The sequence below is a fragment of the Monodelphis domestica genome, chromosome 1 (assembly GCF_027887165.1).
Source record: "Monodelphis domestica isolate mMonDom1 chromosome 1, mMonDom1.pri, whole genome shotgun sequence".
NCBI classification, from domain to species: Eukaryota; Metazoa; Chordata; class Mammalia; order Didelphimorphia; family Didelphidae; genus Monodelphis; species Monodelphis domestica.
In genome coordinates this window covers 167,872,518-167,898,329 of record NC_077227.1, presented here as the reverse complement: position 1 = coordinate 167,898,329, position 25,812 = coordinate 167,872,518, and the positions used below count along the sequence as shown (strand labels likewise).

Here is a 25,812-nt window from a genome sequence, read left to right as displayed (position 1 = left end):
CAGAGAAAGAAGTAATAAACAGCAACAAGCAAGACATAGTCTTATGTTTACGTAGATCATTTTGTCATATGATGCCTTCTCTAATGAGTGAGAGGAGAAAGGGAGGGAGTTACTTAGAAACTTTAATGTGACAAACACATTGATTAAATTAATTAAATTTAAAAATACTAATAGACCAACTTCATGGTTCCTGATTTTATGCTATTTCTATAAAGATACTCCTCTAGAATACTTTGAAAAGATGCACTCTTGAATTTTGTAGTCTGCAGAACAATAGTAAAGAAAGGACACATGCCTCAATCTAACATCTGATTCAGTGCTAGAATTTATTAGATGGCAGATACTTCTGGCCAAAGTACCAACAGATTCTCTATATGTAGATTTAGATAAACTAGAGATTGTTTTGTGAATCACTCAGGAACATACAAATTGATAGCAGTGTTTTGTACATTTCTGTACAATACATAATGATGTGATTTGTTTTGCTTGGCAATTAATCTGTGGACCTGGGAAAACATACCATTTATCTCAGTTGCTTCTGATACTAAGGGACAAATTTAGTAGGTGAAATAGGGAACCGCAAAGGATGAGTCATGCTGAGGGATGAAGGTGGGAGAACTTTGATAATACCAGCTTTAAAGGATCTAGATGTATTTTGTTATTGATAGGCAGCTAGATGACAGTGTGGATAGACTATCAAACTTGGAGTTAGAAAGATTCATCTTCCTGAGTTCAAATCAGTCCTCAGGCACTAACTTCTTATATAACTTTAAGCAAGTCATTTAACCTTCTTGCCTCAGTTTCCTCACCTATAAAATGATTTGGAGAAGGAAATGGCAAACCACTCTAGTATCTTTGCCAAGAAAACTTCAAGTGGGGCCACAAAGAGTTGGACAACTGAACAACAACAACCTGTATATGTGTGTGTGTGTACATATATGCCAGAAAATGTCATCCTTCTAAGGTGTGTAGCTATTTATTTTTATTTTAGATTATCATCTATTTATATATTATATATTATGTTTTATATATTTAATCATTATATTAGTATATATCTTGTTTGTATTATATTTATTTATTTAAATAAGTCAATTCCTGTGCCAAGGAGGCTCAAATGCTTCAATGGACAATAATACACAGAAGATATTGTGTTTATGATGATGCCTTATCCAACTCTACCTGTTACTACTCCTTTGAATGGACCTGGGGATTGTGAGGCAGGGAGGCATATAGGTATCTCCATGAAGTTATGATCCTGTCCTTGGCAGTGCTGTTCCCTTTGCTCAGTCCCAACTACCTGACTCACCTTCAGAAAAGAGGAAATAGCAAGGATAAGTAATTAGCTTTTCATATGCCTTTGCTATAAGGTTCTGATCCTCCTCTTCCACAATAGCTACATAGAACTTAGGTCACTTAAGCACAGAATGATAACTATAGAATAAAAGGAAAGACCCACCAGTGCTTACCTTTCCATCTCTACTGAAATCTGTCTTCCACTGGGTTCTTTGGGATCATTATAAATGTGAAAGCTGTCTGTGAAATAGACTTAAGAGATAGGACCAGTACTCTAATACTCTTATGGATCTCTATGGATACTTCTCCTCACCCTCCAACACATGAGATAATAAACGATTCCTAATTTCTCATCCCATCCTAACAATAGTACAACTCTTGTTCATGTCTTCCTCCATATCTGCCCACAGAAGGTCCATCAAACACACTGAAAGCCTTTATGAAGATTTCTCAATGTTGCATGGTTACCAGTTGGATCATGCTGGTGGGCCTTTGGCTAGTCCTCACATGAAATAACCAGGCCTTCTTTTTTCAGCTATACATTCATATTATTACATCTGCATAATCTCTTCTTCGTCATTGCTTGCCCAAAGTCACTTTAACTTTCTCTATTATCCTTTGTTTGATTCTCAACTTCTACTCTTAAGGATTGAGGTAGTCCATGACTCACTGTTATACAATATCAATGTATTATTGTCAAAACAAGAATATAAGGAACATGATGAAAAAAATTGGGACAGAAGGCTTTGAGGAAGAAATTGATATGCCAAGGAGGTGAGGATTTTGAGAATTTTGTAGGCAAAATGTAAATGGAAGAATGAACTTTAGGGAAAGAAAAGAATATGTATGTCAGGATGCATTAGCAAGGGAAAAATCAAATATATGTTTCATAATGAGAAAACATTTTGACTATATTTCTTTTTTCTTGCATATAGTTTGTTTTAAATTTTAATTTTCTTAAGAAGAGATTGGTCAAGTACCAGAAAATGAGATCTGAATGAATCAGTTGAATCCAGTTGCCCATAAATTGGAAGTATGATAAATGACAAGTATCAGAAAGGCAAGTCACCCTGAGAAAGTTGTTTTACTTCTTTCTTTATGGATTCTAGACTACACCTAATTTATCTCACAGAAACTTATGAAGTCATTTGTTAAAGGGAGAAGTATACAGTCAAAACCCTGGTTGTTTTCTTTCTTTTATCCAAAACTCCATCCTGTACTTTGCCCCCACTTCTACAGTCTTTGAAGGAATTTTTTATTTTTCAACACACCCTTTCTTCCCATAGACCACACTTCATTTCTCACATTCCACCCCAAGGCCTAGGTTTGAAGATCCCAGCTGCCCCAGTTAACCTAGGTGAGATATTGAACTACACCCACTCCGGGGATCACCCACCATCTTCTCCCAGGCGTTTATTCTCGCCCCGATGAAACAGTGGTGATAAGAGTCTTCATGGTATTTCCAATTAAAAATTCCTGAAATGTTTCCAGCATCAGCCAGCCAAAAAGGAGGGTGATAGAGAACAAATGGTGACAAGGAGAGAAACAAAATGAGGAGAGAAGGGAGAGAAAATATGTAGCAACTAGTACCTAAAGGCTCCAACTGGAAAACAGAGAAAAAACCCAAGAAATTCTAAGAAAACAATGGGGAAATGAAAATCTAATGAGTAAGAAGAAAAGGACAAAAGAATAATAAGCAAAGAGCCACACAAGGATGGAATTGTGTATGAGAAAAAAGGAAAAAGAGAAAAAAGGATTGTGATTGTGAGCCAAAGGACCACAACTAGGTTAGGGCAGTGTTTATTTAGCATTAATAAGGAAAGCATTTCACTGATTTTCTTTATTATTTTTCCTCATTGCTGTCAGAGGTTCTCTTCTCTCTAAAACTTACAAGAGTCTGTTGTGGCTGAAGCCACAAAGATCTGAACCTTTGGGGAGGAGGAGGATTCCAGTGCCCCAAATTCCTTTCTTAGCTTTTGAAGTCCATGCTCCATTACAAGGAGCCAAGTTTAGCCTTGCCCCCAGTGTATAGTCAGGTACTTGGAAGGTTCATTTTGCTGGATCTGATATGGTCACTAGCTACACACCCATCCTGTTGGGGAGGGAGAATCCACAGGCAAAAATAAATATGTGTCTCAGGGCAAGAGTCAAGGAAGGGCTCTTATGTAACATTCCCAAACATCCCACTTCAGAGAGTGTGCCGATGGGGAAATGAGAGCCACTTACTTCAAAAAACTGAAAGCAACCAGGAGATCCTGTGGAGAAGGACCCAGGCAGGAATACGATTTTCACTTCAGAGTACAAAGAGGATGAGCCCCTGGGTTTACCTGAAGCTAGTACTATTTGAAATCTGTCTTTGAATTTCCTTAGAGAAACAGTTAAAGGAATGGCTTCCCCCAAATGGAGAATGAATGAATTGATGAAAGCAAAAGCATTTAATAAATGCCAAGTGTCAAACACTGTGAAAAGTAATTGGCATACAAATATAAAATTGAGACAACCTGCCTAGGGGACTGGTGGCTCCATAAAGGAATTTGGGGACAGTACAGTGGGTAGAGTGCTGAGAGTCAGGAAGATGAGTCTTACTGAATTAAAATCTGGCCTCAAGACCTTCATGGACTGATGCAGAGTGAAATAAGCAGAACCAGCAAAACATTGTGACAAAGAATGCTATTCACCTTTAGAGAAAGAATTGTTAGAGACAGAATGCAGATAAAAGCATAGGATTTTTTTCATTTGTTTATTTGGGTTTCTGTTTTGGGGTTTTGGTTTTATAAGATTGTTTCCATTAATGAACAATATGGAAATATGTTTTGCATGTCAATACATGTATAACCTAGATCAAATCTCCTGTCAGTACCAGGATGGGGAAGGCAAAGGAGGGAGATAAGTTGAATCATATAACTTGGGAAAACTTGAGTGAAAAATTATTACTTGTAATCAGTAAAAAATAAAATAAGGGGGAAAATCTGCCCTCAGATACTACTGTGTGACCCTGGTCAATTCACTTAACCCTCTTTGCCTCCGTTTCTTCATCTGTAAAATTAACTGGAGAAGGAAATGGAAAATCATTCCTGAATTGTTGTTTTAAAAAATCCCAAATGGTGTGACAAAGAGACAGATACCACTGTAAATAACTGAACAAAGGAATTTTGGTCTAGAGAATCATAGGGTTGGTGAGTTGATTCATAGAGCATCTGACTGACATACTCTTTCCAAGCACTCTTCTCTTGGACCTGACTCCCACCCCCTCTCTCTGGATTTAACTATGTTCACAATGGAACTACTTACTTTGTGCTACTATTACCTCCAACACCACCCACCCCCAACACATATTCTTTAAGTGTTCTTGCCCCAAGTGAAAAAAGAATCTATAGTCATATCCCTGATAGAATTCATTTGATTACTGTGCCCAGAGCTGAAGGAAGAAAGTGTATATGAGAGGGACAGAGCAGATATCCTAATTGGATGGAATGTGAAGTATGGTCTCACCAGCTTTCTGAGTTTTGGAGAGGTTAGGGTTAAGTCACACATAAATTTATATCTCAATATCCTGTACCTTCTGCCATGGCGTTCCCAAAATGTTTGTTTCCCCAAATGTTTCCCCAAATGTCTGAATCCACCCAGGCATTCTCAGATATCAACCCAAGAGAAGGTCCTCTGGGTAATATTTCCATGACTTGGTTTTTCTTGTCATGCCATATCTTTTGCTAACTTTCTAGTTTCTGTATATATTCAGAATACTCTCTACTTGTTCTAGAATTAAACAAGGGTCTCTCTGTAACCCTAACCCCTCCAAAAAGTAAGTATGCAACACAGTGAAGTCAATCCTATCATCAATAAAATGGATATACAAATCTCTGCAGTAATCTATGTCACAGAATTGTCTAAAAAGTACTTTGTGAACTCTAAAATGTATAGTGGATAAGGAGTCAGTTTCAGAATCAGGAAGACTCGGGTCCAAATCCCACCTTTGGCACATCATATCTGTGTGACCATGGATAAGTGTCACATGGATAAGTGGATAATACCTTTCAGTATTCTAGGCAACTAGATGCTAAGTTGTAGAGATGGTGCTGATATAAATTGGTAGAATAATTTTCCTTACTTGGAGTTCCTGATGCCAATGAAATCACAAGTCCAGGAAAAAAAATAGACTTGCTAAAGTTCTATTCAAATGACACATCACTATAGGGAGGTGGCTCTAGATTCTTAATAATAATAATAATAATAATAACTATTTTGTTTTCAATGGACAAGTATTTCTTTTATTTATATCCTACCCCACCCTCAACTGAAAAAAAGGAAAAGCAAAACTCATAACAAAAATGCATAATCAAGCAAAACAAATTCCTGCATTAGTCCCAAAATTCAAAGTGTCCCAAAATTCTTTGTGCAGTTTTCAACTTTAATAGCTGAGAATGCACTAAGGCTTTGAGAACAATCTTTGATGCTGATTCATCTTAGGACTTTCACTTCTCCAACAGGAAGTGAGTGGCTTGCTTCATCCTAAGACACTGCTTGGCACTGCTCAGTGTTCTTAAGTCTTTCAAATGTTTGTCTTTAGTATGTCATTAGTATGGCATATAAATTTATCTCCTGGAGATTGGTTTCACAGTCTGCAAATGTAAAAGGCTGGATTAGATAGTATCAAAGATGACTTTCCAGCTTTAACATCCTAAGTTTTTTTTGAATGGAAGGAAGGACTAGACCCAAAATTTGAGGGCAACTTTTAGAAGTTGTGTTATCTTTCAGATCTCTAAGGCACAGTTTGCTAAGACCATCTCATTTCACTCTGTATCAATTCCTATAAAAAAGCTAGAGTGAATAGAAATATACCAATGAGACATCTTAGCAAAACCATCAGCTTCCTAATGGGAATGTCAGGAAGAGAAAGACACCATTCCTTCATTCTTTCTCTGCCAGTCTCCTGGCCTGGCCTGCCTATAGGAAAAGGAGAGAAACACCATATTCCATTAGATTCCACCCCCACCCTTCAGCTGCCAGAGAGGACTCCACCCTGAGGCCAAATCCCTAGGGATGTTGATAACCCTTATGAAAAAATTTGTCAATCATTACTGGTTGTCGTCACCATCACAGAGATTCTGACCCCCTTACCGGTCATTAGAGACATCATTAGATTGTGAACTTCTTGAAGTCAGGGACTGTCTTTTGCTTCTTTTCGTAGCCCCAGCACTATAATTTGGCATATAGTCGGCCCTTAAAATATTTATTGATTAATCTTTTCCCCTTCTCACTAACTCCTTCCATCTTCTGACTCTCTCCAAGACTTGGCTCCTTCCTGATGACACATTTTCCCTGACCATCCTTTATAGCACTGGCTGTACTTTACTCATTTCCCTTGACTCACTGGTCAAGATGGGAGAGTTGGTATATTTCTTGTTCCCCATGCCACTTTCAAGCCCTCCCTCTCTTCCACCATCACTCAATAACTTCTCCTCCTTTAAAGTTCACCCAGTTTATCCACCATCCAGTCAAAATAACGGTAGCTATTGTCTGTTGACCTTTAGGACACGCTCCTTCTAAGCTCAGTGAGTTAAGTGCCTGGCTCAATTTTTCTTTCCTCTGCCATTCCTGCCTTCCTAGTAGAGGGTTTCAGCAGACACATTGATACTCTTACAAACACACTAACCTCCCAATTCCCCAATTTACTCATTTACTATGACCTACATTTCCACCCCACCGTAGCTACACACAAAGATAGTTGTGTCCCAAGATCATCCACAAATGAATTTTTCAGTATTCTTGAACTCTGAAATTCCCTTTTCTGATCATAATTTGTTCTTATTCCACCTCTCTCTCTGCTTTACAACCCCACATCCTTTTCCTCATCCTCACTGTGACCCTCAATCTCTCAACCCCTTGGTTCTTTCCTATACTACCACCGATATGTTGACTATATTCTTCTGCCTTTTTCATCTCAACCCTTTGGTGAATTAGTTCAATTATTTTTACTATCCTTTTCTCTGGTCCTTTGCCCTTTTGTCCTATTGAAGATCTTGTCCTGCTAGGCCTCAGCCTTGGATTACTTCTATTATCTTCCCCCTTTATTCCTACTTACAAGCTGCTGAATAAAGTTGGAGAGAATCATAAAACTACAAAAGAAGAATACTATGTGCAAATGGAATCTGCAAATTCGACAAATTTCTATTATATAATTTAAAATGGGCCTTTACTGCTGCAAGGCAAATTCTTTTATACCTCCTAGTTGACTCATTATCCCATTCACCATGCCAATTTTTTCCAAACTTTTTAATCCATCCTTCTCAAGCTTCCCAACCCCTTCATGGCCTTTCCCCAGTTTTTTAGCTAAAAATTTTGCTTCACATTCCACTGAAAATTTTGAGGCCATTTTCCAAAGATTCCCTCTTCTCCCTTCCTTTTCCTCCATCCGAAACTATCTCTTCCTTCACCTTTGTCCCATATGAAGAGTTGGCCATTCTCCTTGCCAATGTAAGCCCTATCTGTATACATAAATGACCCCATTCCATCCTCTCCAGCAGACTGTCCCCTCTGTCATCCTCACTCTCACTTATTTTCAGTCTTTTCCTGTCTACTGGTTGCTTCCCTACTGCCAACAAATATGACCATATCTCTCCATTCTCAAAAAGCCCTCCCTTGATCCATCCACCCTTGATAGCTCTCATTCCATATCTCTTTTCCCATTTATGGCTGAACTTAAGAAGGCAATCTACAATCAGTGACTTCATTTTTCTTCCTTTCATTTTCTTCTTAACTTTCTATAATCTGACTTCTAACATCATTATACCTAAATTTCTCTCCTCAAAGTTATCCATGATCTCTTAATTGACTAATATAATTCAAAATCCTCATTCTTGATTTCCCTGCTGCCTTGGGACATTGAGACATTGCTCAATATTCTCTTATCCTTTGTATTCTCTTGTCTCCTGGTTTCCTTGATTCTATTGTGATTTTATTTCTACCTGTCTGATCTCTCCTTTTTAGTAGTCTTTGCTGGATCTTCTTCCAGGTGGCTGACCAGAGCAGATCCAGGCCTGCTGACTTGGTTTCCACTGGGTAGGCAATATTTTGGCCACATTGAATCCAGCAGATATTAAGCTCCTTGAGAGTGAGGACTATTTCAGTATGTTTTTTTTTATCTTTGTACTTACACATAGTAGGTAATCTGTACATAGTATGTGCTTAATAATTGGTTATTGAATTGCATTTAAATTACTATCCTGAAAGTTATTATTCCTCATTCTCAGACACAATCTCCTTCTCTGCCCCCCCCCCCCCTCTCTCTCACACACACACACACTTTTTAAAGGAAAGAAGAGAAAATCCTTTAAAGACAAGACAGAATAGCATCTTTCCTTGAGGGAATAGAATCTCCTCAAACAACCCAGCTGCCCTGTCAATGACTACTCTGTTCCCTATCCCTTGGAGACATTTTTCCTTATTTTATGAATGATACCTTGTGACGTGACTAATTCCTAAGTTTCTTGTCCACCATGTCTGAAATTGGGAAATTTACAAAGAGTTGGAGGGTTGGCATAGCAGAGGAAACCAGTGAATTATTATTCTGATTTCGGCTTTAATGAAGTACAGGATGTTGGGCACATTATTGTCTTCTCTTGGGCTTGCTTTCATGATCTGCAAAATATAAAAAGGTTGAACTAGATAATATCAAAGATGCCTTTCCAGCTTTAACATCCTTTGATTTTTTTTTGAATGGAAGCAGGAGCAGACACAAAACCAGAGGGCAACTTTAAGAAGTTCTGTTATTTTTTAGATCCCTGAGGCACAGTTTGCCAAGAGTACTCTACATATGGATATGTACCTCACTAAAAGGTTTTTTGCTCTCCACTTTGCTTAGCTACAGTTGCAATTTTAGGGGTTAGATTCAATCTAGGACTCCAAGAAGACCCCAAGTAGAAAGCAACTGGGGATCGGGTCGGGGTGGGGGAAGATGGATAAAGAAGGAGGAAGCACGACTCTGTCCTGGAGAGAGGAAACAGTTTGATTTGGGAGTGTAAATGGTGCGTATATAAATTCTGCAGATTGTACTCCAGGGGCTACAGGCTGTGCTTCCAGGAAATGCTGAAGCATCCTCTATGGCTGCAGATGGTTCTGGGAGGAGAGCAGGTGCCCAGCACCTGACTGCCTGAGTTGGGAGTTATGGCTGACAATAGCCAAGAGAGTCCATGATGAGTGCTAAACAGGTAGTTGGATGTCTAAAATCAGACTCAATGGAGATCAATTCACTGATACCTGCAAATTTATTTTAGCTTTAATGAGAGGAGGAAAAAAAATAAAAAGAACTTTGGCCAAGAGTGTGCCAAATGGCAGATGGCAGTTCAAGAAGGATTGATGAGTATTTTTACAGGACCATTAATAAAGCAATACTATCATTTCAAAATTAATCCTTTTAACCCTTTTTGTTGCTTGGATTAAAAACATCTTTAAAATGAACCTAGAGCCAATATTGCCATTGTTTTCCCTGTTTATATCAATCTTACAGCTGTTGCTTTCCTAGGATTAATTTGTCTCTGAGGGGTTTCAACACTATCCTCCCTTGTGTATTTTCAGAGCTTGTAATGTCATGTAATCGGGACCATATTATTTTTGTCTGAATCTCTGAGAGTGATGTAAGAGGAAAAAGGAAACTAGCTAACTCCCAACCATTTGACCAAAGGTTAAATTAGTCTTGGCCTTTTCCCAGCTGGGCTTCAAGCTGCTCAGCCAAACATTTATTCCACCCCGCTCCACAGAATAGAAGTACTTTTCCTTTCTGCTTCCTTTAAGTTCTCTCCCCATCTCCTCCCCAATGATGTGCAAAAATTATTCCCTCCATCCGCCCCCCCCCCCAGAAAAGAAAGAGAATGCTCACAACAGAATTGGTGGCTTCAGAGTTTAATGTTGGGAAAGCAATGTTGGGTGGAAGGGGAATGTAAAGTGGGGACTAGAATCGTGCTTCTCGGTGTGCCAAGGAATCAAATTCATTTCCAGCTGCTAAGTGGGAGAACCACATGGCTTTTAAAAAGCATCGGTTGGTCCCTTTCATTTGTACACAAACACACTAGTTCATGGGCACGTCAGAGCTCAGGGCTGCCAGGAAGATGCCAGGAAGTCCCCAGATGACCTTCTTACTGCATTTTCACAATCTATTTCATACCATAATTATTTCTGTACATCTTATGTCTCCTTCTAGGTAGTATAGCCCATAGGCAGAGGAATAATTAATTCTTCTCCTCAATACCTAGCACAAAACCTTGCACTAATTGTCATTTTTCAGTCATTGTCATTTTTCAGTCATGTCTGACTCTCCATGACCCCATTTGAGTTTTCTTGGCAAAATCCTGGAGAGGTTTGCTATTTCCTTCTCCAGCTGGTTTTATAGATGAAGAAACTGAAGAAAACAGGGTTAAGTGACTTACCCAGGGTCATACAGCCAGTAAGTGTCCAAGGCCTAATCTGATCTCAGGTTTTCCTGACTTCAGGCCTGGTGCTCTATCTACTGAGCCACCACAGAAAGCCTCAAAAATAGTTGTTGGTTGAATTTTGACTGCCGTAGGTTCTTGACTTAAAATGGACTATGCCACCAACAGTACAAAGGTACCCCATAGAATATCTCCAAGATAGGAATTCTGTCCTTTATATATCCCACACCCAATATCCCAAATTGATGGATATTTGCTTTCATATATTTAGTTTATTGCATCTACACTTTTCTTCCAAATATAGGATAGAATGCAGAGATGTTTTGAGTGAATCTTAAGTAATGTATATTTCTACCTTGCTACTTTCTATGTGGCAACAGGCATATTCCACTTCCTCATGAGGTTTATCATGCTGAATGTCAGTTTAAATATTTAGGAAAGGTAGTCTTTATCCAGAGCAAGCTCTACTCATGGGCCAGAATTCATTCATTCTCAAGGCAGAGAATAGCATTCAAATCCTCCTTTCAATACTTACTACCTCTGTGACCTTGAGCAAGTCACTTAATTTCTGGAAGGTCTCATTTCCCTCATTTGTGACATGAAGGTATTGGACTAGATTGTCTCTAAATTCTCTTCCCTAGATCTGTAATCAGGGATGTTACTGGTAAATGTTTAACAACCAGCTAGCTCTCTGAAAAAAACACAAGCAAGTTTAATCTGTATTTTAACACTTTCTCATCACTTACTTAAATCTAGGTAATCAATAAACCAACAAATCAAGCCCTTACCTGAAACGTGCCAGTTTATGAAGGATAAATGCTCACAATGGAAATTTAACAATCAGCTCTCCTGAACTAGTACGAGCTGGCTCCAACATATCCCTGGCCTATTGTCCTAGAAGATCATATTAATGAAAAATAATTTACAGAAAAATCATTGCAATGAAACCATCCTTAACTTTTCATAAAACAAGAGAAAACAGTAGGCCTTCCGTGCTTCCCCAGAAGATCTGAATCCGGGATGCAAAGGCACCTGAGGAAAGACTGCCCAGAGTAACTATTAAAACATTTCTTTTGGAAGTTCCTTGTCTCCTCGGCTCCCATTTGGCAAAGTTCAGCTTTAGCTACTAGCCTGGTGAAGCTTGCTCTTTGTGGTTCTAATTCACAGTAGGTAGCACTTCTTGGCTATCAGTTGCTTTCTCTCTACTTTGTGGCTTTGGTGCCACTGCTTCCTTGGACTTGCTCCACTGCCATCCAATGCCATCTTGCTCCACTGGCATACATTGTTTCTAGGCACTGCTCCTGCCTTAAATAATTAACCTTTTGGCTTCAGATATTTTAGAACATTTTTCTAGGAGGCTCTGATTAAGTTATTTTAGAATTAGTTACTGTAGGGGCCATGTGGACCAAGTATTCTGAGAACTATCAAACATACACGTACACACAAACACACACACACACACACACACACAACTTTACCCTTTTGCCACTTATTAAGATATTTTATTTTACCAATTACTTGTAATAACAATTTTCCACATAAGTTTTCTGAAGTTATATGATCCAAATTGTCTCCCTCTTCCCTTCCCTCCCCCTTCCTGTAGATGATAAGCAATTTGATCTGGGTTACACATATATTATCATGCAAAACATATTTCCATATTGTTCATTTTTGTAAGAGAATAATCATATAGAACCAAGGCCCCAACATAAAAACCCAAATAAATTAAAGTGAAAAATTGCATTCTTTGAGCTGCCTCTGACTCCAACAGTTCTTTCTCTGGAGGTGGATGGCATTCTCTGTCATAAGTCCTTTAGAATTGTCCTCGATCATTGTATTGCTGAGAGTAGCTGCGTCTTTCATAGATGATCATCCCACAGTATTGCTGTTACTGTGTACAATGGCCTCCTGGTTCTGCTTATTTTTGCTCTGCATCAGTTCATGGAGGTCTTTCTGAAATCATCCTGTTAATCATCTCTTACTGTACAACAGTATTCTGTCAACATCATATACCACAATTTGTTCAGCCATTTCCCAACTGATGGAGATCCCCTTAATTTCCAATTCTTTGCCATCACAAAAAGGACTGCTATAAATACTTTTGTGAAAGTAGGTCCTCCCCCCCATCTTTTTAAAAATCCCTTTGGGATACAGACCCAACAGTGGTATTACAGGATCAAAGCATATGAAGTTTTATAGCCCTTTGGGTATAGTTCCAAATTGCCCTCTAAAATGGTTGGATCCATTCACAACTCTCCCAACGATGCATTAGTGTCCCAATTTTGCCACATCCTCTCCAATATCCATCATTTTTCTTTGGCCAATCTGATTGGTGTGAAGTGCTGGGGAAAAAAAAAACAAAAAACAAACCTTGCCTTCTATCTTAGAATCAGTACTGTGCATGGGTTCCAAGACAGAAGAGTGGTAAGGGCTAGGCAACGGGGGTTAAATGACATGAGTCACACTACTCAGAAGTGTCTGAGGCCATATTTGAACCCCAAATCTCCAATATACTTTTTAAAAAACACAAATTTTTAATTTCCACAATAAATTCAAAATCGCTAATAATTGGAAAAAAGTGAACTAAAACAATTCTCGGGTATCTTACATTAATCAATTAGAGAATAGTTTCTTTTTTAAATGGCAAACTATGTATTGGGGGACTGGCAGGGGGAATTTAAACATTATCAAAATGGTTCTTAAAATTCAATCGTTGCAATGTTTTTCAAATGGTTGGTATAATATATTCTTTAGATTGCCTTTTTCACCTAACTCACAGTTCAACCTAAGTAGTACCAAAACTGTCTGTTAAGTGGTTTCTTCTAAGAAACTACCATGCACACTTCTACCTAGGTCAGTCCTAAAAGGACTCCCAAGATAATTGTTGAGAAACTTCCTCATCACAGAGAAACATCTCCGACCCTGAATTCTATCTGAATTAGGGTGAATAGTTTTCTCTGGCTTTTCCCCACGTCAAAGGCAGTGTGCTCCCCCTCACTATTTGAGCTTATGGCTTCATTTTTCTGGGAGGAAAGATAAAGATACTCATGTGTTTTTGTTGGTCCTTTTGATTCCAGTCATACCATGCCATGCAAAAGTTTTCAAAACTTTGCTAGGTCTCAAAAGAAGATGCTGAAATGTTGGAATGGGAATTATAGAAGCAGCAAGTCTTTTACTGTCATCCCTGTGGGCACAGCATGGCCCTTGGTCCCTTATATGTCTATGATTGATGTTGAATCATGTATAAAACTCAGCACATTGTCTTCTCAAAGCAAGCAAATAAATAAAAAGCAAAAATATTGTTAGCATCATTTTGCAGAGAAAAAACTAAAGCTAGGAGAAATTCAGAGACTTTTCCAGAGTTACACAAACAATAAATGGCAATATCAAAAGGTAAAGCCTAAAGGACCTGACTTCAAGGCTTTTTGACAACACCTTGGCTGCCACTAGATGTAACAAGAGGTTGTAAGTAAGCCAATATTTGAAAGTATTTATAGCAAACCATTCTTATTTATGATCATTAATAACAATAATCAGTTCACCAGTTATATTGATCTTATAAGAGAGGCAATGTTCCAACCAGAAGCCTTTCAGCAGACATCTTTTCAAGCTCTGCACCTACATTGTTGCCTATATTTAACTCAAATTTTACTTCTTTCCCTCCTTTTTAGATGCTCTGTATTGGTGTTAATCAAGTCCCAGATTTCAAGAAATAGGGACAAAAGCTTTCCCTACTAAATAACCTATTCATGGGGTTTATGATATATTATACAAAAACCAAATAGACTAAGTCACTTTGTATGAGGCAAATACAAGAACAGAACAAGAGAATATATGCATTTTGCTTCATTGCTACCCTCTTGGTATTGGTGAACCTTTTCCTAGTTCGAGTGCCCAGAGGATAAATTCAAGCTGTTGTGAGTCCCTGCATTACTGGAAGGAGCTGAGGGAGGAAGTGCTTGCTTTGGGCAACTTGACAGAGGAACAGGCCATGCAAAAATTGTCCTTGGGCACTGGGAGGAGGGGGAACAGAGCAGCTCCCCGCGTGCCATCTCTGCATGTGTGCCACATCTTTGCCAGTGCTGCTCTAGGTCTTGGCCTTTTTCTTTTTCAGGGGAATGAAGTCACACCAGCAAATGTTCCCCAAAGGTTGACTTTACCCTGGCATGGCTTGCTCACTGGATGGTCCAGAGATGTTAGGGTTTGAAAGTTTTATACTAAGATAGGTAAAGGGATCAGGAACTTTCTACAAGTACATTAGACATGCGTGAGTCAGATAAAGTCAAACAGGGGGTTGGAAGAATTCATTCCTTTGGAGACAAGGGCTATACCACCAGATATTCTCAATCACTCTAATTATCACTATCTGCAAGTAGGCCTTTATCTTCTAGAAGGGGCCTAGCATAACTATCTTTCATCAGCATTCTTGCTTATATTATTTCCTCTGCTTGAAATGCCCCTCTTCCTGTCTGCTAAATTCCTAATAATTCTTTAAATACCAATTCAAATACCAACACCTCCATAAAACCTTCACTGACCCTCTCCCCAGTCAGTAATGAAATTTTCTTCCATCAGACTTCACATAGTTCTAGGCTTTCACCTTTTACATGCATTTATATATCATTTGTTTTATAGTTATTGTCATATTTCCCAGCTAGACTATAAGCTCCATAAGGAAAGGGACTGTCTTTTATTTCATTTTTTATCCTCCCCCCCCAGGGCCAAGCATAGAGCTCTGTACACTGTAGGGAATTAATAAGTATTGAATTGTAACAAATTACAGTGAATTCAAATGAAAAGAGTCTCTCGATGCCTGTATTGCTGAGACATTGATGACTTTGTTTGGCACCATACTTTAAATACTAGAGTCCTTTCCCTATCTCCGTTCTTGATATTTGCTCTTATCTCCCCACCCAGATGCATTTCTTCAAGGTTCCCAACATCTCGTGATTGTCACAGGGCCATGTAGGGCTTGTGTTCTGTGCTTGGTAATGTGGTCTATCTACTTCCCATCCTGGCTGAGCAACGGAGGGAATTGAGAGCGGTATGTGAAACATCTTAAGGCAAATAAACAAACAAACAATTTTACTGAACCCTTAAGAAACTTGGAAAAGCCCTTTGGTTCAGTTCAAAGTTTGAACAAAGACTCTGCCAGCTTTTAATGTAGTGGAACAGGCTTCCTCCACCCTTATCCTGCCCTTCTCATGGCTACAATGAAGATGGTTGAGGATGGAAGGATGAAATCACATCTCCCAGAGGAGCCAGGTTTGGGGCTAATTTCTCCCCTAAAGACAGGTAGAAATTCTGCCTCTTGATTTGAGACGTCTGTTCTTTCTTCAATGAAAGCATCTTCCTCAATTTTGATAGAATGCCTCATTGTTAAAATATTTCCATATACCTTTGTACTGTCGGTGACATGATCTATTTTAAGCAGTCAGGAACCTAAAGCAGCCATAATTCAACCAACAACTCTTTTTGAGATAGGCGGTGCAATGGATAGAGCACTGCATCCAGAGTCAGGAAGATCTGAGTTCAAATCTGACCTCAGACACTTACTAGCTATGTGAACCTGGGTAAGTCACTTTATCCTGTTCACCTCAGTTTCCTCATCTGTAAAAATGAGCCAGAGAAGGAAATGGCAAACAACTCTAGTACTCTTGCCAAGAAAACCCCATAAAAGGGTCAAGAAGAGACAGAGACGACTAAAGTGACTCGACAACAAAAGTCAGGAGTTGTGCATTTGAGATTAGAGGAGCCACTGAAGGCTAGAAGTGTGGAGGAGTCACCTGGAAGCTGGTTGGCTCACACTATAAGGGGAGTAGTAGTAAGGTAGTAAAGAATGAGTTGTTTTATGGGAAGGCTCCGTTTGAGATAGCTTCTCCTTATTTTGCCTGTGCTACCCATCCTCCACCCCTTCCCAGGTTTATCGGTGACACTCTGAACGTGGACACCCCGCACCTACACCAGACAAGACTTGGGGTCACATAGTTTTCATATCTTCAATGGAAATAATCCCTATTGACCTACAAATGTGTGTGGCCAATTCCTGGCGAGAGTCAATGCATCACTCAGGAGTAATAGAGTTCTCCTGGCAGGTTCATGAGCTTGAAAAAATGTGTTTGCCACTCTTAAAACTCAGGTTTGGCATTCATGGGTAGGCAACAGACTTTGTGTATATAACTGATTTGTTGCAGATTACTCCAAAGTTATTCTATTGTGCAAGTGTTGTGGAATGACATAAGTAAAACCATTCCTCTGGATTCTCTACTCTCACGAGTTTGAAAGGCCCAAATCCTGAAAACCTCCATTCTGGTGGAGAGAGGATAAAGGAAATCAGTTCTCTTTTTTCAAATAAACTGGCTTTTGTATCCAAAGATCAGAAAGTCTCCATCTGGCACATATTTGTTATTTTACCTTTCCACATAGTTGTGTCCCTTTTATTTTATTTGAAAAAAAAAAACCCTTACTTAGAATGAATAGTAGGTATCAGTTCCAAGGCAGAAGAGTGGCAAGGGCTAGACAACTGGGGTTATGTGATTTGCCCAGAGTCACACAGCTAGGAGATGTCTGAATTTAGATTGGAACCCAGGACCTTCCAGGCCACCTAGCTGCCCCAGCTGTATTCCTTTTAATACAATGTCAGAGAAAGAGACTTTATTTCTACTCTTCATCCTGTAGGTTAGAGTTCAGGCTATTGAAAGATCTTTGTTCTAAACTCCATGGGTTTATTCAATCAAGGGCTATGTTAGAAAGCTGACTGAGAATTGTTGTTTTTCAATTTCCCAAAGTCTATTGAGGCAGAAACTTATTGGTAGGTAAGCCACTTGTAGTCCAATGGATTAACCATGGATCCCAGTTGTTCTATTGAACCTTTTGAAAATCAGTTTCCCTTCTTTGAATTCCAGTTTATTTACCTGGAAAATGAGGAGGTTGGTCTAGACTCTAGAAGACTTCCATAGCCCTTGCTCACTATAAAGTTCTTTGATTCCACCATATTTTTGATGTCTGATGTATTACAGAGACAACAGTTGTCACGCCAAATAGAAATACTTATGTTGTCTTATTTTCTTTTCTTCATTAATGAGTATGTAATAATTTAAATTTTAATTTAATTCAATTTAATTAATTTAAATTAAAATAATTTAAAAAGAAAAAGATATTTTAAAAAATGTTAAGGTATTATCACAAATGGGAAATATAAGGTTGCCAATTTTAACAAAATATTTTAACTAAGCCAATATAGAAGATTTAAATGAAGAGTTATGAAATTAACTCTTTCTTCATCCTTTTTAATCATATACTCGGGTAGGAAGGAAGGAAAGAAGAAAGGAAGAAAGGAAGTAAGGAGTGAAGGAAGCAAGCAAGGAAGGAAAGAAAGAAGAAAAGAAGGGAAGGAGGGAAGGGAGGAAGGGAAAAAGGAAAATTAAATTCTAGATGTCAGATCTGCTACTAACTTACAGTGTCACCTTGGGCGAGACATTTCCCTTCTTTGGACATCAGATCCTCATCTGGACCAATGTTTCCAAGAGAATAGGTCCTTCCCTCTCACTCCCTACCTCTAATAAAGTAGAATGTAAGCTTTTTGAGGTCAGGGGCTGTTTGTTGTTTGCTTTTTTTCTATTCTTTCACAATGTCTAACATAGAGTACATGATTAATATATGTTTTTAAAACTGAATTAAATTGAAATAAGACATTAGACAAGAAGAGCTCTCTTACCTTCTAATTTTTGCATCTTATGACTCTGCCGTAAGAGGATATTCTTCAACAGTGATGACTGAATGAGATACAGGAAACAGAGTTCTGATATATATATATATATATATTATATGCACATACACACACACATATATATGTACATATATATGGAGAGAGAGAAAGAGAGAGAGAGAAAGCCCATCCCAAAGACCTTAGAAATAGTGATTATTCCATTAGTTTTTTTTAATCCTACAAAATAACTTGGCATCATCTATTTCTATTTACAAATCCCAACATTCAGGAATTTCAGTTTAAAAAAAATTCCCAACAGTTTAGTTTGTAAAGGTTTAGAAAAGTCTGCACATGTTCCACATTTCTCTTTGGCCCAACATCGAGGACATTGGCTGTACTGGTCCCCTCTCTTTGGTCACCATTTTGTTTGCACATTACAACTGGATCAGTCCATTTCCCCCTGAAGCCCTAAACACAGCCCACTCCTGAGTTCCATTGCACATCTCAAGGGATAGTTAGTTTGTTTCTTCCTGCTTTTCTTAGAACAGCTGTTACAAAGTGGGTGTTATGGAATTTTTTCTTTTGCAACTTCTTTCTTGGGCCCTGATGCCTTTGGCACCAGGTGCATGAAATGAAGACAGCATCTGTGTGTTCTCAGGACCTTCTCCTGAAGCAAAAATTTACGCTATTGTTTCATTGGGTCATTTATTCACTCAAAATTCCAATTCAACAAATATTTACTAAGCACCCATTGTGTGAGAGATGCTGTATCAGGCATGTGGAGAAGTATCAGTTTCAGATAAGACACAATTTCTGTACCCATGGAGCTTCCTTTTTAATAAAATATAGTATCACACGAATATAGATAACCTTCATATGCTGTTCCTTAGAGTGAAGAAAAAATAAAATACTAGATAAAGTAGTAACAAGGCAAATGTTTAGTCAATAAATATTTGTTCCTATTTATCAACTTATTAAATGCCTACTATGTGATAGGCAAGAAAGATAGTCCCTGCCCTCAAAAAGTTTATAGTCTAAAAGGAGAAACAACCAATAAAAGGAGACAGGAAAGTGGGAGGGGAGACCGGGGGTAACCAGTACAGGAGTACCTTCTTCTATGGAGTTTAAACCAGGCAAAGTACCAGATGCAAAATAGAGTGAGTATATTTTACTTGCGTGTAAGGTACTCTATTAAGACCAGTAGATAATTTCTTCACTGGTTTTAGTCCTTACCTCTGATTTTATTGGTATGAAGGAATTCCTAGTGTGGAAACTCTCTTTACCAAAGAAATCTGGCACCTTAGAGAATTGTGTAAGAACGGTGAAAGTTCCCAGAACCCTTAATTTTTAGCTGGACAGAAACTTGGGAATAATTTCATCCACCATTCTCATTTTACAGATGAGGAAATTGAATCCCAGGGAGGTGAAATGATTCAAGGTCATTTAGACAATATATGACAAAGGTGGAATTCAAACCTAGCTAAGTCTTCTGTTTCCTAGTTTAGAAGGCTTTTCACTACAAAGAAGAATAAGACATAATCTCTGCCTACCTGATTTATAGTTTTGCCCTGAAGCACAGTCAGATTTTGAAATTGAATAGTTGTTCAAATTGAAATTTGAATTTTGCACAATTTATTAGCTTTTATTACTTATTACTCTTGTTAATCACACATTTTGGTATACGCAGTCCAAAAGATGCTTCCTACTTATGTTCTCATCAAGCACAATGTTTACCTCTGGGATTATTACACTGTTTTTAAGTTCTTTCCAATTCACTTTACTGAGTAATTTGCCTATGATAATCTGCTTTGCTTGATGAAGAGTATTCTGGCTGTCCTGAAGAAAAATGGTCCCCATTTATATAGAGAGTACTTTCCTCCACAACAATCTTATAAGGTGACAAGTGCACATATTCTTTATCCCTGTTTTACAAGTAAGTCAAGACTCAGAAAAGTTAAATACGTGACCTCCTCAAATTTGGGTCATGCCAGACTGATCCCATTTCCTTTTTTGACAAGGTTATCACACTGGTAAACCAAGGACTAGATTTAGACATAATGTACTTGGATTTCAGCAAAGTATTTGGCAAAGCCTATTGTATGGAAAAGAGGGAGAGATGTGGATTCTTTTGGGTTTGGAACTGAGAGAATGACCAGAAACAAAAAATGGTAGAGGTGACTGGACACCATGCCATATAAGGATTAGTTGAAAGAATTCCAGGTGTTCAGTATGTTAAAGAAAAGGTTTAGAGGAAATACAATAGTTCTCTTCAAATATTAAGAGGTCAGTTGTATAGAAAAGATATTGGACTTATTCTGCTTGGCACCAGAGGAGCTCTTTCTAAGTAGAATTGTATGCCTCAACTGGTCATCGATTTCACTCAATGAAAGTCTTTAAACAGAAGCTGAATGACCTCATTGTTTATCATATATTATTCTCCTCCATGTACTGGGTAGCCCAGTAAAATTGGGTCTTCTTGATATTCTTCATACAATCTATCTCCCATATCTGCATCTCCGTATTAGCTATCCCCCATGCCAAGAATCCTTTTCACCTTTGCCCCTTGGAATTCCTAGTTGTCTTCAGGACACGGCTCAAGAGCCAACTTCTGCAGAAGGTTCTTCCTGGTTCTCCCAGCTGCTAGTGAACCTTCCCCTGACAAAGCTACCTTAAGTCTTCTTTGTGTATTTTCTACATATATGTATATTTATTTATATATATATTTTATGTATATATGTGTATGTATGTCTGTATGTTGTTTCCACCTTGTCTATTCTGTGTATATGTTTTCTAGCTATCTATATGTATGCATTGTCTCAGCCTTTAGAATGTAACCTCCTTAAGGGCTAGAATGATTTTATTTTTGTCTTTGTATCCCCAAACATAGCCCAATGCCTGTCATAAAATGGGTGCCAGTTAAGCTTTGGTTGATTGATTGATGTTGTAGAGAAGATATCTCTTCAAACATGTAGTGAACTAGACCACTTCTGAGATCCCTTCCAAATCTGCAATTCTGTGGGTTTTTTTGTGACTAGCCCGTGGTCACATGGCTGCTAAGTGGCAATGCTTTTGTATCCAAGGACCCTGATTACGAATCCAGTACTCTTTCCATCATCCACTGTCACTTTTCATAATGAATGGACTTTGTCAATGAAGTGCATGTTCTCAAACATGTGGAAATAATTTTTTTCATCAACAAATGTCATTTTTGTGCTGTTGATTTTTAATCATTTCCTTCTTACCACAATCTGCTAATTAGTATAACAAACCTATCAGGGGCTTTTCCTGGAAGATAGTATCCTTTTATTCCAGGATATTGTAACTGACACATGTAGCACTCACTCAAAGTTCCAAAACCTCATCATATGATGGCGGTGACACTGAAGACCTAGAAGCCTATTCCAGCAGAACAGCAGTTTGGACCTGACTGACTAAACTCAAACGGTTTTGAGGATCAGTTCAGTGATGATTGATGCATGTACTGGCTCAAAACTAGCCTAGTTAAATTTAGAAAGTTTCACTTGCAGATTAGATCCAAAATGGTTCATTCTTCAGACATAGCCACTCTCAAAGACTACTAAATCTGTGGAAGGATTGTGTTGGGGGAAGGAGCCCACACATGAAAAGAAGTAAACTCTGAATAATTATAGTGTTTATATAAATATAAATAATTATAAATGTATTTTAAAATATATACGTTTATATAGATAAATTTAACAATTATAAATATCAAAATATGTATATAAGTGAACATTTATAAAATATACAAATAATTCATTGATTGGATGTTTATGGAAATGAATATTTATAAATTAAGTTATTGTATAAATGAATTATTCAATGTAGGGGGGTGGAAAATTGGAGTCTGGTTTGTTGGAACCAACTCCTCCTGAACAACACAGAAATTAGTTCAAGTACCAGTCCTGTTCATCTAATCTTATTTGTTGCAAACCTCTGCTCTCTCTCTTTTAGGTAGGATATTCCTATTTTAATAAATAGAAAGGTATGTTTTTGATGGACACCAAATAAATGTCAGAAGTTCTGAGCAAGAGTCCCACCTCTACCACTTACTATTCATATGACCTTAGGTAAGTCACTTAATCTCTCTCTGGGACTCAGTTTTTTGTCCCTCACATAATAACCTCCATTTCCCATCAGCATGCCTTTGTACTAGCTGTCTGTCTTCCATGCCTGGAATGCTCTGGTCCTTCATCTTCACACTTTAGAAGCCTTGGCTTCCTCTAAGACAGCTCAAAAGCCACCTTCTGCAGACAGCCCTTTCCCAGTTGGTCAACAAGGGTTCATTACAGGCACAATTCTAAGTCCCAAGAATACAAACACAAGTAAGAAAGGAAAACACATAAAAGGGAACTAAAGAGGGCATAGAATCAGAAGTGCACTGAATGAACACAGAGTTAACCTAGGCTTCCTCTTAAAACAGAATTTTGTTGAGGGACCAGCCAATGGGAGGGAGAGGCTGTAGGAACAAAGGGTCCTACTTCCAAATTCCAGGTGCAGAGTGAACTCTTGTGAGGAGGTTTCTATGGGATGGTGTCTTTCCCTTCGGTATTTCTTTGTAGTATTCTCATACGTGTCTAGTCTATCTCTGTGTCCATGTTACCTTCTCCATTGGAATATAAGCTTCTTGAGGGCAGAAGCTGTTCTCATTTTTGCTTTGAATTACCTGGAATGCTTAGCATAGCACCTGGATTGAGGTAAATGTTTAATAAATGCTTGTTGATCTATTGGTAAAGGGTAGCTATTATCATTCTATTAGCAATTATATTAATATTAGATGATAATTAATTATATTCCTATAGTCATATTAATATAATATATAATAATACTTAACATTAAACTATTAATATAATATTTGATGAGAGAATGACATAGGGAATAGATGGTTAGTCTTGGAGGTCTGGGTTTAATTCTTACTTCTGCCTCTTACAGGTATATGACCACATAAACTCAGTAAGATTCTGACAACTGTTTACGATCATTAGTTATAGGGCAGAGTTAGAGTGGCTCTATAGTTAGAGTGGCCCAGTGGATAGAGTACCAGGTCTAAAGTCAGGGGAACCTGAGTTCAAATTTGACCGCAGACCCTTCCTAGCTGTGTGACCTTGGACACATTGCTTAATTCCTTCTGCCTAGTCCTTGCTAGAGCTGATGTTAAAACAGAAAATGAGACTTTTAGAGAAGGAAAAAAAGATTATAAGTTATGGAGGTTGTGACCTGCATTAGTAGGAGCTTCTACAGCAAGGATCTATCATCATGTCTAGTGGTGAAAAGGAAGAGCAAGCATTTATTAAGCACCATCTGTGTGCTGGGCCCTATTACAAATAAATAAGGGACCTCAGAAGCCATCTAATCCATCCCCTTCATTTTAAAGAGAAGGAGACTAAGGAGGGGGACATTTGAATGCAGGTCCTCAGACTAAAATTGGTATGTTTTTGTTGTGTCAAGCTGTCTACCATATTGGTATATTGTTGATATATTCTTGTACTGGGGATTCTTTACAACCTACATTTTGCAGTGGATAAAGTTCTGGGTTTGGCATCAAGAAGACCTGAGTTCAAATTTGACTTCATATACTTCCTAGAGGGGTAATTCTAGGCAAGTCACTTAACCCTGTTTGCCTCAGTTTCCTCATCTGTAAAATGATCTGGAGAAGGAAATGACAAACCAGTCCAATATCTTTGCCAAAAAACCCCAAAACAAAACCCAAATGAGGTCACAAAGAGTGGGACATGACTGAAAAAAAATGACATAACAACAAATAACAGGAAACAATCTGTTTTCAATATAATTTCAGCATCTATATGTTTTACATATAGGTGACTCTATAGAGGGTATTGAAAGCATGGTGGGAGGCCTGTGGGAAGCCCCCACAGAGAAAGGACCCAGATCCTGCTTTTATGGAGCTTATAATCAATGAAGGAGGGGACAAATAGAGATACCAGAGATAACAAATACTCTCTCCCCCACCTATCTCACCGGGGTGCTGGGAGGATCTTGAAGGCTTAATGCCTGTGAAAGTGCTTTGTAAACTGTGAAGTGTTCTGCAAATCTAAGGTCATCATAGTATTTGGCCCACCTCGTACATCATCGATGCACTTGGGCCACATCATAGCAGCTATATTTTTTTTGCCCAGACATTTTAATGGGAACTTAAGCCCTCCCAGAAATCCCCTCCAACAGTTACAATGAGGAAAGCTAAGCTAACATTCCTGAAGAGGTTGAAAATGAGAGTTTGGTGACCTGAGAGCCTCCCAAAGCAGACATGCTCCATTCGTCATCTTCAAAGCAGCTTCCTCCTGGGCAGAAGCACTTCCCATGCTGGTGTTTCATTTGGGCAGCCAGGCTTGCCATTTGCATGGCTTTGATGTCCTGTTTGCATTTTGCACATGACCACCTGTCTTACCCTCAGGTAGTTGAACTTCATTAAAATATCCCTCAACAGGAGCTCTTTCCTGCTGCCTAGAAAGGGATTTCCTCCTCTCATGCCATTCCTTTTTCATTCTAGGAAGGGAGGCTACAACCAGGAACTTATCCCTAAAGACTTTGGGAACCTGGGAACTGGGAACTTCATTTCTTTCTCCTACTCCTCTGACCTTAGAGAAAGCATCCTGGGCAATGCTAGTCCTAAATAATCCACCGTTCCCAGAATCAGAGTCCAAATGGACCTCAGGAGTCAGTTAATCCAACTCACTTGAAAAAGAGCAATTATTCAATCAATAAACACTTATCAAACACCTACTATGTGCTAAGCACTGTGTTCAATGTTGGGGATATAAAGAGAGACAAAAGAGTTTTACAGTCTAATGACTTTTGAATCAAATAAATGATCATCCAGATCTACCCAACACTTCCATCCAGAGATCTAGTCAGACAACCCATAATATTTTGAGATTGCACCAGTTAGAAGGTTTCCTTCCTTCATTTACCCATTAGATTATGAACTTTTGCCTCTTTGGGCATTCCCAATCCATAACAGAGTGCCTGGCACATAGTAGGTGCTTAATAAATGTTTATTGATTGGAGGTGGCTAGGTGGCTCAGTGGATGGAGAACCAGGTCTAGAGGTTCCTGGGGACATATCTGGCCTCAGATAATTCCTTCCTGTGTGATCCTGAGCAAGCCACTTAGCCCCCACTGCCTAGCCCTTACTAGTCTTCTGTCTTGGAACCAATAAACAGTATTGATTCTAAGATGGAAGGTAAGGTTTGTTTGTTTTTAAAATATTGATTGATTGATCCCTATCTGTTTTACAATTCCATAGACTAGTTTAGGGATTCTTAACCTTCTCTTTTGTGTCCAGGGCCTCTTTGGCCATTTGTTGAAAATTATGAACCACTTCTCAGAATAATACTTTTAAATGCTTAAA

The 25,812-nt window shown here is 38.5% G+C and overlaps 1 long non-coding RNA gene across 1 annotated transcript in view; it reads left to right on the top strand.

Annotated features, from left to right (window-relative positions):
* The window catches only part of LOC103097477 (uncharacterized), an 82,429-nt gene that overhangs the window by 44,857 nt on the left and 11,760 nt on the right, over positions 1–25,812 (top strand). The window contains exon 2 of the long non-coding RNA XR_008914672.1: positions 22,399–22,514. This is a non-coding gene — a long non-coding RNA (uncharacterized LOC103097477). The remainder of the gene's footprint in view (positions 1–22,398; positions 22,515–25,812) is intronic.